Source organism: Solenopsis invicta, chromosome 14 (assembly GCF_016802725.1).
Source record: "Solenopsis invicta isolate M01_SB chromosome 14, UNIL_Sinv_3.0, whole genome shotgun sequence".
Classification (NCBI taxonomy): domain Eukaryota; kingdom Metazoa; phylum Arthropoda; class Insecta; order Hymenoptera; family Formicidae; genus Solenopsis; species Solenopsis invicta.
In genome coordinates this window covers 17520471-17538370 of record NC_052677.1, presented here as the reverse complement: position 1 = coordinate 17538370, position 17900 = coordinate 17520471, and the positions used below count along the sequence as shown (strand labels likewise).

General features: G+C 34.3%; 1 protein-coding gene across 12 annotated transcripts in view; it reads left to right on the top strand.

Moving 5' to 3' along the window:
* LOC105207809 (protein alan shepard) overlaps nucleotides 1-17900 on the top strand; it is a 60604-nt gene that overhangs the window by 22428 nt on the left and 20276 nt on the right. The window lies entirely within an intron of this gene.

Genomic DNA, 17900 nt, shown 5'->3' with positions numbered 1-17900 from the left:
AATGCAAACTTTGCTCTCGGTTTAACTTGCTCTTTATCTCTTTCTAGTTCTCAGAATTAGAAAATGATGAAGTATTAGTTGAGTCCAGATTAGAATTTATCTACTTTGAGTGAAAATGGACATTAATCACGGTTGTGCTTCTCAAAGAAATTTTTGGCCTCTAAAAATCTGAAAAAGATTCCGATATACTCTTTCAACGCTTCGTATACAGCACAGCATAGAAAAAGCTTTAAAATATTGCTGCAATGTCTCAGCAATATCTGCTTTAGAAATATTGATACGTAATGTTGCAGCAACATGTATAATATTGTATTAATGTTGCAACATTACTTATCAATATTTCTGAAGCGAACATTTTATCATTACTCCAATATTGCTGAAATATTGTAGCAATATTTTGCGATTATTTTGCTGCTCTGTGCTGTACGTATTGCACTGAAACGTTTCGTTACTTTTTTCTTTTTGAAATATCCGAACTCGAAGCAGAATCGGCGAAATGGGAAACCTCGGTTGGGTCAATAACCCAGCTGCCCGTACCTTAATTTCCCTCAAATAAATATTCATCCGGAGTGCAAAAGCGCGTGACGTATTATTGGAGCCTAACCTAACCTAATCTCCTCTCTCTCTGTCTCTCATTTTTTCTCGTCTCTTTCTTCCCACGGAACACCTTCCGAAAGTCGCGTTTCCGCACGCGTGCGAGAGTGCGCCGCTCCCCCTCGCTCAGCGTCGGGAAACACTCTCTCGCGCGCGCGCGCGCGCGTGTAGTCGCGGAAAAGCCATGGTGAGTTTTAATCATGGGGGCGGCCGACGACGACGACTATGACGACGAGGACGAAGGACGGCTTGCGGAACCGCCGGTGTAGTTTGACAGTTTGCCGCAGGGCGTCTGGCTGCTGCCCCACCCAGTCGTCTCTCTCTCTGTCTCCCTCTCTCCCTCCCCTCTTCCCTCCCCTGCCCGGCCCGTCCATTCCCCCGTCCGTCTGTCCGTCCGTGCCTCTTTCGACCGTCTGACTATGCCTGCCGTAATCCTCCCCCCGTTGCCCCACGCTCTGCGTTTTCTCTTTTTCTCGCTCTCCGCCGAGCTCCTCTTTCGCTCTCGCGAACCCTCGTCCCGAGTCCTTTTCGACCACATATTTCCCTTTTTTCTCGTAATCCTGCGCGTTAGCGCGGCCCTACGAGCTCGACAGATAGCGATATGTTCGTTCAGATATCGTACATCCGGAGGGTTTTATTTGTATCTCAGCCTAGCGCTATTTGGAGCCCACGGTAAACCCGTTTCGAGATAAATGAGTCTGGAATTTGTATCATTTGTATCATTTGTATTGACCAAGATTGTGCGCTAGGCCGGAATCCGTTAAGTTTCATCGAATTGATATCTCTATCTTTATTTTATCTATTTTTTGGTAAAAGATAGTTGGAAGTGGGAGACATTCCTCTCTTTAGACAAAAGGTATTCTCCGATAATTCCACCCCCCTTCCAAGATAGCCCGAGACAAAGCTTATCTCTAGGTTCTACTATTAGCAAGCACGTCATAATATTATCGACAATATCTGTAGCTGATATGAATTGTAAAAATTGTCACATGTACACGAGCTGAAGTGTTAATCCTTCAATCGAAACGTTTCTTACGAAATGATAAGTTTAATGATATAAAAGTATATAATTCTACAATCAGAAATTTAATTGTCCGAACACAGAATAAGGAAATTATTTTACGGGAAATTAATTGTATTTTTATTGCAGTATGTAAAAATTTAGCTAGATACAAGTTAGAAAATAATTTTATATTGGACTATCAAAATAATTTTGTAGGACGCCTAAACACTATAATGTTTCTGCAAACAGTTTTGATATTTTAGCAACCAAGTTGAACAAATACAAATTTTGGAATGGTTCAACATAATTATTTTTAGATCTATATTTCAGCAAAATTGTTCACTTCATGTATGCTTTTAATTTATACATTGAGAGAAAAAATATCTTAAAAGAATTTTACTTAATACAAAAAAATTTTTTACCTTATTTACTTGCAGTCACGTTAAAAATTTTTTAATTGTAATATTTATGTAAAAAAATGAAATAATTTTTAATGAAATAGTTTTATCTTGCAGTTCTAGAAAATATTTACTGCTAGACCATTTTTATAAGATAATCAGATTTTTTAAATTTAACAACAATTTAATTAAGTTTAATAATTTTATTGCCTATTTATAAAATCATTATTTACATATGAAAATGTAGAAATATAAAATTATATACTTAAGAAATCAAATTATTTGATGTTACAGCAAAACATTTTTCCTGAGATAACATAAAATAAACTTAAAATATCTTGTATATCTGGATAATTAATTCCGTGACTGTATACATATAAGCTTATCTTGTTTATTTAATATTGCTCCGCCACACAATTTCATTATCTTTTATACATATTTTGAGACTTAAGTAAAAATAGATAAAGGTATGGGTAAAGTAAAATCGGCGCTTTGTTGCAATTTTATTTAAATACAATTCTTATTCTGATTTTGTTAATAACGGGCTCTTGAATTTTTTCAGTTTGAATATAAGTTTGTTTTTGAAGGAAATACATTATTGGCAAGAATTTTCACTTTTAATCGAGCTGTCCATAAAAAGTTAAAATATTTAATGAACTTGTAGCATGAAATAAATTCCCATATACTCGGACAATTAGTTTCGTGACTGTATAATTATATTTCTGCCACTTGAAAGTTATAAAATTTTTAGTTATGGAACAAGTAACTTTATGAAGTGTAAATTAAGCAGTTTTTACATGAGGAAACGTGTGTTAAATATCTTAAATGTGTTCCACATATTTCGAGTTGAATGCGCATTTTTACGATTTAAAGGCCAGTATAGGTTTAGTCCAATGAATCGGTCATTTAAAAGTATAACATGTTAATTTTTATCGAAATTGAGATATTTGAAGGAAATTGTGTATCTGAATTCCTTAATTTTGAATTCCGTAATACCTAAATTTTGACAAAATTGATTTGTGTTGTTTTTCAAAAAAATTACCGTTTCAAATATATCTTCCTGTCTCATATTGTATGAATAAAAGCGCGAGTACCAAACGAAGTCATGGAATTTGCAACGTGAGGTGCAAGCGTTGCGGTATCTCAAAAATGCACCACTCGTGGCACGGTAATCTCGAAGTGAGCGTTAGAACGAACTCACGGCGAGGACAGAGTGAGGAGGGGAGATTGAAAAAGATGTCTGGAAAGGCATGCATCTCGCTAGACGAGAGTAGGAATTCGGCGACAGATAGTATGTGTTGCAAGTTGCAACGGCGTTCTCTCGGTACAGGTTGCTAATTTTAGTTCAGAACCTGAGGAGAGAGAGAGAGAGAGAGAGAGAGAGAGAGAGAGAGAGAGAGAGAGAGAGAGAGAGACAGAGAGAGCCAAATGCTAGAAATTCAATAGGCAAGTCCGCTATTCCTTGGAGGATCGGTAATTGAACTTCGGTAACTCGGAAGTCGATTCTAAGAATTGGGAAAGTCGTCGAAAGACTCCGTCCGACCTTTAAAAAACTGTCATTCTTAAAAGAGAAGTTTTAGAGATTTATAGAACTTCCTGAGAATTTCTTCGCACTTTAAATGACGAAGATTCTGACGTTTAAGTTTAGATTAAGGCGCACAATGGAGAAATATTACACTGAGAAAGAAATTTGTTGAAAAACTAAAATATTTGGTCCGATATGTTCAACTATTAAATATTTACTTGATTTAGTTAATTCTTGATTACAAATTTTGAATGATTGATATGAATGAATTAGATCTTTCTTGTGCAGCTAAACTAAATAATTGTTGAGTTAACCTAATGTTTGGTTGAACGTAACTAAATATTTTAATTTTTCAATAAATTTTTTTTTTTAGTGTAGATATTAAGAATTTATTGAAAAAAAAGTTTTTAATGTTTAGATAAATATATTTATTTTAACATTATTTTTTTTATTTAAATCTATGATTTAAATAAATATTAGTTAGTATTTAAAATTATTTATTTTTAAAAATCAAGGAAATATTAAAATAAATATATTTACCTGAACATAAAAATTTTTTTTTTAGTGTAAAAATTTTTAGAATCAATTTCCTCAGTAAACACTATAGATAAATAATAAGTCATGTTGTGTTTTGTATAACACATGTATCTTATTAATATCTATTGTGTGCTACATTCAATATTCATTGAAGAAATTCTGATTCTAAAATTTTAGTTTTTATTTCTAATATCTAATATTCTTTCATTGAACGCAGGACCTGAGTCTTTACTGAATTTTGTCGAAAAAAGAAAAATGTACAATTTCGTTGTTAAATTATTCATATTTAATGATCTATTAATTTCTAACAAAAGTTTTAGTTTATATTTAGAAGCGCACTATTACGCGTTTTAATAATAGAACGTTATTAAAACGCGAAATTTTTCATTGTTGGCCTATTTCTCGCTTAATGCAACTGTCGTCATCGTCGTCGTCGAGAAAAGGTTATCGCGCGCGATGAACGAGTTCAAGCTACTCTGCCGTGATCATCGCCGCGAGGAGTCATTGTACAAAACAGTTGTTCATCTCTCACGACGAGCTCTGTCTCGATTTAGATTCCTTTTATGCGCGCGGTTTCTGCCGCGCTACGATAATTGGGCGATTTTTATACCGGGTGACTCGACATTACCATCGTGCTTGCAGTGCAAATGTAGAATAACTTTAATTTCTATTTAACTTTCTTTTTATTTTTTTTTCTAGTTTTAAGAATCAGGAAAAGATGAAGAACAAGTTAAACCGAGATTTAAAGTTAATCTATGTTGGTAGAATTGGACATTAGTTGTGCAAAGAAAAAAAATTATAGTTTATTCATATTTTTTTAATCAAGATTTATCTAAATTAACTCAATATTTACTTGAACGTATCGGACTAAAAATTTTAATTTTTTGATAAGTTTTTTCTTAGTGTGGTGTGTGCGTGTGCGTGCGTGTGCGCGCGCGCGCGCGTGTGTGTGTGTGTGTGTGTGTGTGTGTGTACAGCTAGATGAGTTTTGCTTTAATTAAAGTGAATTTGTACATTATGCTATTTGTAGCATATGTAATAACTAAAATATTCATAATTGTTGCTGTATATGTAAAGAAAATCGAGACATGATACAATGCGCGACTCTCTAATAATAATATAATTCAAATAACGGTTTAGTGCACTGTACGAAAATAATTCTATGGGGATCAAGTAATATATGCATTTAGAAGTTAATCACGAAAACTGTTGATGATTGTGAAATCATTTTCCGTGAGAAATGCAAAAGACGCATCTCTGTTGAGTAATTAAATCTTTTCGCACTTCACTCGCTCGTAATTGTCTTCAGAATTGCCGCGAGATAATTTGCGGCGGTTAATGAGCATCACGTATCGGACGTGCACCTTGTACTTTGTAACGCGTACAGGCATGCATACATGCACGTGCGAACGTGCGAATTTAAAGGGTTTCGCGATATGAGATCTAGTGTAACTATCTTTAATCCATTCCGAGTTCCGAGAACAATTGAACGATTAATCGCTGGCGTAAATAAGTGCACACTGAGAGAAAAAAATGGTAGCAATTACCACATGTCACTATAATTTATAGTCAATTTTGATGTCAACTACAGGTGTTTTAATCATACAAATTATAGCTGTTAATTATTATTGTTACGTAAATAATGAGTGAATATTAAGGATGTATAGAACATTCGTTTTTCAAACATTAAAAAAATTATGAAAAAAATTATTTGCAATTTTCTATCTGGATAAAAAATCATTTTAATAAGAGGGAGACATCTAATGAAAATATAATTAATAATAAAGTAATGAAAAAAATCTGAGTTTGTTTAAGTACTTGAAATGTTCAAGATAATTTATGTAAAGTTTTATTGCAGAAATCAGTTCTCAAAAATAAACTATAAATATAAGATTACTGGTATTGTGGGAGTATTAACTATAAAAATAAAGCTTCTAATCATGATTATTTTTCCACGCAATTGTCACAAGTACCAAACATTTTTCTTTCAATGCAGAGTCATATCTTGTAAGTGAGAGCAGGAGTTCTGTTATTAAAACAGACACAAAGGAATATCGGAATTTAAAGTTCTGCCTACGGAGAGTCGGATTGTCTCTCGGACTTTACGTATACAACATGTACATATGTAACGCGCCCCTTGATATACGTAGATGACTAGTATACGAGGAAAAAAGAGAAATATTATCGCGAATGCACTTTGCTTCTTCGAATTCGACGGTAATCGATTGTCATCGGAAACACGTTGAGGTTCTTCGAACCGTCCGATAAAATCGGTCGCGTATCGTATATCGGCACAAAATTTCTTTCTTTTTATCGCTTTTTTTTTAGACAGATAACTGTGCCATTTTGTTTGCGTCCTTATCGAAGGCACTGATAATACAATCGCTCTTTGACTAAATAAACGCGCGAGATAAAGAGAAAGCGAACGCGCACGGATTTCCATCGGGTTTGAAAGTCGCCTAACGACGAGTTAATGTCTTTTCGAGCTGCTCGTCGACGCAACGACGAGGCCCGTTATCTCTCCAATTTTCCGATGGTCTCACAAATTGTCGTACGTCATTGTTGCTATGGATACTTTTTATCGCGTTCCAATGCACGGCGATGACAAATATTAATAACTAACGTACGATCATACTTTATGAAAAAAAGAAGTTGAATTTTGTTTGCCACAATAAGCGCGGGCTTATTGAAATTAATTTTTCGATTCCAAAATAATCTTTAACGATGATTTTTAATAAAAAATTAATAAAACTTTTTATTAAATTTTAATTAAATTAACACAAAACTAATTTTGCCACAATTATGGACGCATCTTTCTACTCATCTCTCTCTTTCCTATATTTTTCTTTTTTTATTGCGCACAATTTGGAACATGCTTTTTTTTCTCCGGTTTTATCAAGTTCGGCATTGCACAAGATTCTCTAGCCGGATTGTAAATCGAACAGGCAGTAGAATCGTTCGTTATCGTCGCTAAACGTGCAGTGCATTCGAATGCATCTGGCATTGATTCGCGCTTCACTTCACTGTGGATTTTTTATTTTTTATATTTTCCTTTTTTGTTCAACTGCATAATCGTCGCCGTGATGAACGATGAAACTGCCGGGAATAATCAGAAAGATAGTAGCCATCTTTTTGTACTTTATACTTTGCTTGTCAAATATTTAATCAAGATTCTCAGGGAGTGAGTCTCTTCAAGGCGGTGACAGGTCGATGCGCCGTTTATTCGTGTCAGTCATGTCACAGCACAATTGTGCTTTGTAATACAAAATAATATAATAGAGATAAATAATATTATATAATAGAGATAGAAATGATTATCTCTACCTGATATTAATATTGAAAAAAGGGCGAACGCTACACTGAGGAAAAAAGTCATTGATTTGATTAAATTTTTCAATTTGATTAAATCTTTTCAGTTCAAGCATTTATGTATTTAACTTAAATATATAAAATACTTGAACTGAAGAAATTCAATCAAGTTGAAAAATTTATTCAAGTTAACAACTTTCTTTTCTCAGTGCAGAATCGAGGAAGAATGGAGTTAATATTATTCTAGCAGAGAAATTAATTTTATGCGAGCACACGTGATGTTTCGCTTCACATATAAAGTGTGAACAAAAATAATTTATGTCAAGATTAATATCACTTTTTCGATGTAAATTTACCTGGATTACACGAGATTCTCGGGAAGGAATTTCTCGCAATTGTACTTTAGATTCTTTTCTTAAGCTCTTCATAATGATCAACGAATTAATTATTTCTTAACTAGAAGCCTATGCGTGAACGTAACGGCATTTTCTTGGGGAGTTTTATTTTGTTGGAAACTTTCATGATATAAAATATACTTTGTACGAGAAAATTAAATTTTGATAAGTTCCCTTTTCAAAAGAAAGGACAAACTATGATGGGAATCGTTTGTATCTTTGCAAAATTTATTATATTCGATATTTCCTCATTACAATGTTTTTAACACGAAATAGTTTTTCACTATTGTAACTGTTTTTTATTTCAATTTTATATTTCCCTGCGATTTCTTTTGATAATTAATACCAAATAATTATTTTCTTAACGTTTATAACGTAATAGATAACTAATACAGACCTCTCGGGTGGCTCATATTATTGATAGTTACGATGCATTCTAATTATTGCACCGAGTGAATGACTCGGGGTGTACCGCAAAACTTCTCTTTTTTTTCGGCGTTTTTGTGGCGAACCGAAGGTTTTTGCTGTGGGCATTAGAGTGAAAACAAAACCGAAGCCATATCTTGGTTATCGAGTGTCGCGGCGACTTACAAGTATCTATACTATCTATGCCTATCTATTTTCTTTTAAAACCCAACATTACCATGATATTGAAGACGATTGTTAAATTAATTTATCTCAATTTTAATTTCTTTATATATACAGAATAAAAAGGAGAAATAAACATGCTATTTTATAGAAAATTATAAGGAATTTCATATTTTTTAAATATTTGTAACTGGAAAGATTTGAATAGAACTTTAAATGTGAATTATTCTTTGTTTTAAAAATCCTATAAATTTATGTATAATGCTAATCAATTTGAAATAATACGGATAAAAAACTTTCAGATAAATAATAAATAAAACAGGTGTAGGTGCCTAATAATTTTGGTCAAGGCATTATATACACTTGAAACAATTTTATTTAACACAAAAAAATTATTTACTTGGTGGGTCCTAATAAGTCGTTTTTATTTGCAGTCAAGTTAAAATTTCTCAATTGAAATAAAACGAAAATAAAATGAAGAAATAATTTTTAATCCAGCATTTTTTTCGTGCAGTTGTAGAAACTATTTACTATTAGATTATTGTTTTTCAAGATAATTAGATTTTTTTTAATCTAAGAAAAGTTTAATAATAGTATTGGCTTATTTGTAACAATCACAATTTAAATGTAAAAAATGTAAGTACAAAATTATACACTTAAGATAATATGTCTGTTTACTAACAAATAAATCTTTTTACTTAAACAGAACAAAACACATGATTGCATCAAAATATATGATTAAAAAAAAAATATTTTTTCATTAAAAAAATTTTTTTTAGTGTAGAGGAAATTCTATATTTTAATCTAGATCATTTCGATATTAATTATTTAAAATAATTTGATATCAATTATCTAATTATAAATAATAGATTAAATTAAATATGATTAATGCACAAAAGTGGCTTGTTATTCGAGCAGACATCGGTATTTGATCGATATGAACCTTTGAAAAGTATGTAACATTTAATAAAAGTGTTACTGCGAGAATAAATGGGTAATAAGCATGGGGTAGCTTTTCAACATCTTTTCTGAGGAACTCACGTTTCCCTGGAAAGGAAAGTCCTGTCAACGTCGCAGGGTGTCGTGGACTGCATTAGTATCATTATCGCCCACCCTCTCTCGCGCTTCCATTCTGCACCCTATCGCGTTCGGTCGTCTGGGGATTATTTCGAGACCGGAAGGCGCGCGAAAACGAGATTAACGAGATCGAAGGGGGATTTCCGGTGGGAAGAGGAGGCGAGCTCGTCCTTTCGGTATCGCGCCGCCGGCCGTCGGCCGTCGGTGGTTAATCGATATCATCCTTGCTGCGCCTATTTTCCTCCACCCTACCGCGCGTTCTCCCTTGCAGCTCTGACGCAAATCCCCGACTGTCCGCCGTCCTTTTTCGCATCGTGTCTTACCGCAAGTCGTGTAGCGACCGTCGAGAGTCTCTCTTTCAAGTCTCTCTTGCCACACCAACTTTACTGGGAAAGATTTCCGGAGTTAAGTCACCTGCTGTGATCCGTCGATTTACGAAACGCGCGTAAACGGAAAGTCCTCGGGGGGAAAAAAATACGTGCTTATGCATAGTTGTGCAATCGGTGCTGCTGAAATCTTACGAACAAGGGAAGAGATCCAGGGACAAGGGATCTTTCTTCGAAGCTGCTTCTGTTCCGAGAAAAGTTGGTTCGAGGATAGAAACTTTGCCAATGTTATTGAAGACACGTTGCCTTAGCCGCTTACAGACCTCTAAAATGTTTCTGCCTTAGGGAGAGTATCGTTCAGATAATCGGATTATTCGGGAGAGATTTATTGTTAAAAAACACAAAAGATGAGCACAAAAATACTTGGAAGAAGAGTCTCTTTAATTTTCTGCCAAGTCCCTTCCGATTTTACGATAATTTTGTTCTATCACGAGTATCGATTTCTTCTTTTTCTTTTTCTACCGTTCTCCACGCGACGAGAGCGATACGGGTCGTGCAGCACTGCTCGCGATACACACAACTGAGCCTTGAGATTCGCGCGAACGTGAAGCACCTTTATCGTTTCCACCTGCATACTTGAGCGGCCTCGGCGCCTCGTTGCACCTCCTCGGCGGTCGCCATTCACGAAGTTTACCGGCCGGCAGCACACGGTGCACAACGGTACCCGATGACGACGCCGGTCGCCGGTGTCAAGGTCGTCCGTCCATCCGTCTGTCCGTTTGTCCGTCTGTTCGTCTATCCGATGCGCCGTGGCCTTTCTAACGTGTCGCCGCCGCTAGACATACTCGGGAAGAAAATCGAAGCAATTCGACCGCGATGCGACGCTGTCTGATTTCAGGAAACAAGAATATTTTATTTATTTATTTATTTATTTAATAATTATTCAAGAATATAATAATAACTCTTGAAACTAAAATTTAAAAAATAATGAGTAAAACAATTAAGAGTTTGAAACGCGGCTGTAGGAATGCAAAATTGCAATATTTAATAGCGTTTATAATAATATATAATAATTGCATTTTCAAATAAAAGATGATATTAATTTATATTTTAATCAAATTTGTATAAAAATTAGATCTAAAAAATAATTGATTTTGAATTTATTTTGAAGTGTTTTAATATATATTTATTTTTTTAACAGTCATTTATGGAATTGTTCAGCAACTGATACAGCAGTGACTATCTAAGAAATTGCTTGAGAAAGAATTGCTTGATTCGAAGAAAGTGTTACAATCGTTGCAATTTTGTTAGTCATCTTTTTGCGTTTTAAAGATTTTTTAAAATCAAACATTTTGTTTGTGAAAAAAAAACGAATGAAACAATTACGATGTATTAACTTTTTTCCTACATTTTTTCGTATTATCAATGATGATATAGACATTGCGGAAGGGGAGTGGAAAATAAAAAGAAACAGACAATACAAATTTTTATAAAGTACTTTGTTCAAATTGAATCTTTCTGTGGTGAAGATTTTATTGTATTTTTCTTATGAGTTTTCTTTCGTGAAGATTGGACAAAATTTCGCTTTGCTCTGCGATATCTCGTTTCAATCTCTCTCTTATTTGCGATTGAGACGAGACAATCTAGGCCTGGGGTTAAAGAGAGAGAGAGAGAGAGAGAGAGGCCTCTGGCCTAGATACACGCAGTCAAGGTCTATCGTTTGCTTGCCTGCATGGCGTGCACCTTCATTACATCATCTGACGCGAGAGAAGCTGTGCTTTTTATCGCCTACATAGGGTGAAACTTGTACATAATAAAGTAACAGTAACATTCTATTTAATCGTGAAAAATACTTTGCTATTTCAATCGATATTAATCTAGTTTTTCCAAGGATCAAAGTTATTTAAAAATTATTATTAAACATACTCTAATTTAATATATTTACTCATACATACTCATACGTACTCATTTTAATATATAAAGCGCACACATTACTTTGAGAATTTGACTCACAATGGTATGATTCATGACACTTGTGGCTGCATGGATTCATTATTGAAAGCTGATTTTCCAGATTTAACAGTATTATAGCATTGATAGTTTATAATATTTTTTAAATAACATTTTGAATGTATTCAGAGAATTGCAAGAAAATACTTTTTTGTTGTAATAACTAAAAATGCAATAAAGAAAAATTTTAAGAGTAATATTCTTAATTCTCTATTTACTTATAGTAACAGGATTATATTTCACAAATAAATAATATATGATCTTATATAAGCATATAATTATGTACTATTTATAAAATTTATATTATAATTACAGTAATAATAATAATAATCGTCTATTAGTAGAATTGATCATTTCCGATTTGACGCAAGAATATCGTATAAATTATTGATTACATATTTCAAAGTTTATTTAAACGAAGATAATATATAAATAATAAAAAGATGCATAACTAAGTAAGATAAATAATTAATTATAATTAAAATAAAATTCTTTAATATTATTGTCTCGAATAGACATAAAATACACACTAAAAACCTAAACATATTCGCGACAATTGAGTTATCGTGCTCGCCGCATTGTACTAATAAAATTAGATTGTGATAGCTAATAAATTTATGTAGTCGCGTCATGTTAATTCGTGTAAATTGCAATAATGTCAGAAAAATCTTTTTTTTTTATATTTTGTATTGAAGTTGATTTCATACATATTTATATCTACATTGGAATTCTGTATACATTGGAATGTCATAATTAAGGATTAATATGCAATATGAGTTTGAGTTTTATTGTTCGTATTCCTGATATAAAAGTTTTTATTTATAATATCACTTATTTGCGATTGTTAAAAAATAACATTTTGCACAATGGAAACATTTTCTGGTTAAAAAAATTATTTTTTTATTGTAATAAATGTATTTTCAATAGTAAATTATTCAATGAAATAACAATAAATAAATCTATACTTATATATTTATATATTTAAAAAAATTCTGATTGAAAAGATATAGAAAATAAAATAAAACAAGGCGCAAATAATTAGTCTAATTTAAAATTAACTATAGCATTTTAATAGTATGTACAAAAATTTTAATAGTAATATTGAAAATCGTATTTGTAATAGTAATAATATTAATTATAAGGACAATATAATTGGTCACATGACGATACTGGGACCGGTTTTCACATGCTATGTCTCTGCAGATTTTGGACTTACTCGACTCTCAGGTCGCAGTAGAGAAATAGATTGTACGAATCAACAACGACGGAAGTGATGACAGTATTGCTAAACTAATGCGACAGGTTCATTGATCACGCTTACAAACTTGCACCACGGGAGTTATTTAGGATTCGATTTACAACCGTGAAGCTTCATTTATATACTCGCACAAAAACGGCAGCCCGAATGTTATCTTCGTCAATATTTTTCCAAACAAAATTGTGAGGAATCTTCGAATATTTGCATGTAAATTTTTTCACTTATAATTGAGAAATATTTATCAAGTTTACGAATTTAATAGAAACTTATATTGACATATCGGCACTGTACTATGAATGAATACTTAAAGAGACGTTATGTCACCATAAATCAACGAATTTATAGGTCAACATTTTTCATTCAAATTTTTTCTCTCATTCATATAGATCTTCGTAATTAATTTACATAAAAGTCTTACTGAAATTTATCAAAATCTTAAGAAATACACACACGTTATTCCTAATTCAAAAGCGTATTTTTCACAAAAACAACTTGTCATCGATCAAAAGGAAATAGTTGATGCCTCGCGATATTTTTTCTAAATAAAAATCGACTTGTCAAATTATTAAAATTAATGTCGCTAGTCGTGCAATTGCGCGTGTGATCTGAGAATCTTGAAAAATCTCTCTAAATTGTTGATAGCGACCTTGATGTATTACTGAAATCCCACCTCGTAATCCGCTACCGCGCAAAATCGGCGAAAATCGGCATATTCCGTCGTTATATTATCCATATATCTCTCGCCAGCATTGTCCCCTGTGCGCTATAAGGAGACGGAAGCATGCGACGCCGTCTAATAATATCCGCCGCCAGCCTAAACTCGGATAAAGGGTGTCAAATCCGAGACGCCCAGGCAGTCAGCCGGTCATGTCCCGGTTTGTTTCCTTTTTTTCTTTTCTTTTCTTAGACGAGAAGCTTTTTTCAAATTTCTCAGAAAGGTACACCGTTGACGTAAACAGACATGAAGGTGCATTGACTTTTAAATAGCGTACTTGTGTTGAAAGTCTGAATTAAAGTTCTGCCATATTAAATATTAAAATATTTTAACATAATTTATAAATATAAACAAAATTTGCTTGTAAATTAAGGCATCTATACATAGAAAAAAGTATCAAATAAAAATTAATATATTTTCTTTAACAATTGTTGTTTCATGCAAGAAATTATCTACGAGTATACTCTTGCTTATATATGAAATAATGATAATCTTGCTTATATATAATTTAATTTTCTTTAAAAAAATTTGATAATTTAAATTTTAATAAAATATATTTTTATTTTAATATTATAATACTCCAAAGAGCATAATGTGATTATTTGTATAATAATATAATGAATATTTCAAAAATAAGAATGTTTTTTTTCTGTGTATTTGAACAGGTTTAACTTTGTGAATTTTTTGTGAAAAAAAACGAAAAGAAAGAGAGATAAGTCGTGTTTATTTTATTATAAAGATCATGTTTTACTTCATTTGACATTTTAAATTTTATTAAAAAATAATTTTAAAAATGATGCACACTGCTACTTCTACAGGATTCATCAGAAAGCAAAATGGCACAAGTTTCATAAAGTTGAAACGTAGATCTTATGCTTGACATAATTGTTTTTTGAAATACTGGGTTTGAGCAACGTGACGGTTGATCAAAGTCAATAAAAGTTTTTTTAAAAAGAATTTTCTCTCGTTTTTTGGCTGTGATAGAAATTAAGGATCGTAAGAAAATCCTACGTCAAGCACTAGTTTTTAGTGTCTAGGAAAAATATGCAAATTTCAAATCAATCAAGTCATCTTTATGCTTATGTAATTATCACGTGTCTTGAGGACATTTGAGTAGCGACACCATTTTAAATAATTTTTTAAGTAAATTTTAAATATTAATTAGAAGAAAAGTATTCGTTTAAAAGTTATTTATTTAAAATTGTCTTAAAAAGTATGGTCATTTCACTGCAAAAATCATTATAAACCAAATTTTTTGTTTTCTTATTTCTTCCTTGCAGCTGAATTTCAAGATTAAAATTCAGGCATTTGCGATCAATTTTTTTTGCCATTGATTAGAAAAAAAAGAACCAACCCGAGAAACCTTCAGTTTTTCAATTTCCATAATTTATTGTTAGCTCGTATTGTATAGCGAAAACATCCTAACTATTACAGAGAAAATTATTACTTGAGAATCACAGGAATCAATTATCGATATCGCCTGACTCCGTCGATCGATCGACCGACTGATCACCGACGTTGCATCCGCTTGCATCGCGCGCGTCCGTGTTACGCGTCGCGTTCTCGCCTCGTCCTTCTACGAGCCGCATGCATGCGGCCAATGCAGCAGCCGCGCGCGCATTCACACCACCGTTCACGTAGACGGTACGTGCCGTTGGGAAACGCGGGCAACGTGCATAGCTTTCCTTACGGTGGCGGTAGACGCCGCGCCTCTCCTCAGTCCTCCGAAGACGGATGCACCGGCACTCTCGCTCGACTCGATTATGAGGAGAGCCTCGCGACGCGCCGCCTTCGTCGAGGACGAATGTTCGTACGTGTGTAAACGGCAATGAATTATAGCCATTTGCGAGCGTGCCCGACGCGCGAGATGCAGCCTACTTTTGTCTCTTTAAGGCTCGGCTCTCTCGCGGTGCGATATTGTTTGCGTGACGTCAGAGTCGAGAAATGACATGCAATAAATTACTTGTTATGTACTTGCACCTTTAGTTTTTTACTTTTTCCTTAAAAATGTTATAATTTCGTAATCTTGAAACCAGTAAAATGAAAAAATGCGATAAGCTGACACATTTGTCCCACATGTCGCGGGAGGTAGAAAATGCTTGTTGAAATAATAGTTACATTTCTCAGCTGTCGAAGTCGCCGTGATAGATTTTGTAACAGAGAAATGTATTATTATTTCAAGAATTATTTTACACTTTTACGTGACATATCGGGCAAATGTGTCAACTTACCGCATATTTTACAGGTTTCAGAAATTACGAGATTATATTTTTAAGAGAAAATTAAAAAATAAAGTGATACGTGGCAAATAATTTAATGCACGTTATTTCAAAAATTATTTTATACTTGTACGTGACATCGGACAGACGTCCTGGTTTACCGCATATTTTACAGGCTTCAGAATTACGAAATTATATTTTCAAGGGAAAATTAACAAGCAAAGTTGTACGTAGCGAATAGTTTATTATTTATTGCACGTAATTTCTCATTTCCGACGAGTATTCGCAACCAACATTTTTTGTTGATTAGAATAAAGAAGAATAAACCTAGAGAAGCCTTCAGTTTTTAAATTTCCATAACTCTTGGCTCGTATTGTATAGCCAAAACTTGGCTTGAACGCCACAACTTACTCGGACAAAAATCGGAAGATAATTTACATTGATATTGTAATTCGATTAAATTTTATTCTCCCGTTTGATTTTGTCGCTCGATGCAACTCTGACTTTATCTTTCGGCTTTTTCGATCGAGGAGAAAAACTGGTCCGCTGACCGCGAATCGAATTTCTTGGTTGTTTGATGTTCCAGCGTGTGCTCGAGATCGCACTTATTCTCCCCACTTGGTTTATCCCGGAAAGAGTTGCTCTCGGATGGACGCTACGGACGCTTAAGACGCGGAAAAATGCAGTTTGCGCGACTGCACGGCTGCTCGTGTACATCTGCCTTCCTGCCTGCCTGCCTGCCTGCGCGCGAAAGAGTTCCTCGTCGCTCGCTGCGCGAAGTGCACGCGCGAGTGCGCGCATACCGCGCATACCGTTTCTTCACCTTGGAAGAATACGCGCAGCCACGACACACCGGGTGTCTCCTCGCGACTTAAGATTAAGCTTTTCCCTGGGGACAGTATTGCCGGAATTCTCTAAAAGTTATCAATTACAATCGCAAATGCTTTTTTAATTCTCCGTGATTTAGACGGAGATTTGAAGACCTAGTCAAATTTTCAATTTTGAATTATTCTGCCTCAAACTCGGTCACGTATAAAAAAAAAAGTGAAAAACCCTTTGGCTCAAACAATTATAAAATTGTATTTTGGGATGGATGAATACGCTAGAATTTTTTCAGATTTTTTAGAGCCTAAAAACCATTTTAAAAATATTATCAGGAACCGGTGATCCGGTTGGACTAGAAAGGCAGTGAAAAAAAACGTTGAATCACGGAGAATTAATAGCAAAATTTTCGAGCAATAATTATCCAAAAATTGTTGCATGGAATTATATGCGTGATATTTGGTTGAAATTCAATATCAAGATATTTTTGGTTTAAAAAAAGAACACTTAGAAAAAGGATTTATTACTCATGAGTACATGTCCCCTCTCTTAAGATGTGCGTGCACATCTAATTTAGATTTTATATGCAAATTATATTGCAAAGCCTGTTGAACTCACGCAGAGTCCAAGTTGGCTGCGATGTCGATGTCGGTGTCGCGCGATACGAGAATTTCTCTAAAATAACAGTAAAAGAAGACCGAAAACGCAAACACATTCCGGGCTACCGCGGGCGCGTGTCCGTCCGCTAATAGAGCGTGACACGTCCGAGAGTAGGCGAGAGATCGTATGCACGCGTGTAAGTACACTTCTTCGGTATGTGGCGCACATCCTGGATCCATCCCTCTTCGACGTCCTTAGAAGAAAGCGCGAGATGCACTGCTCGCGGAGCGCATCCAATTATAGCGGCTGCGCCACGATAATGCGCGCCTATATGATAAAAGCGCTCGCGTAAACGACGTGTTATAAAATGGAAACGATATATTACGCTAAGCGGCGTGCCGTTAGAACGAGAATGCCCCTGGCCTCTTATCCGAGACATCCCGACATACCTCGGATCTGACCGCTCGCGACAAGTGCGATAAGGAGGAGCAAGGTCAGTGGGCGACCCGAATTTTGTTACATGT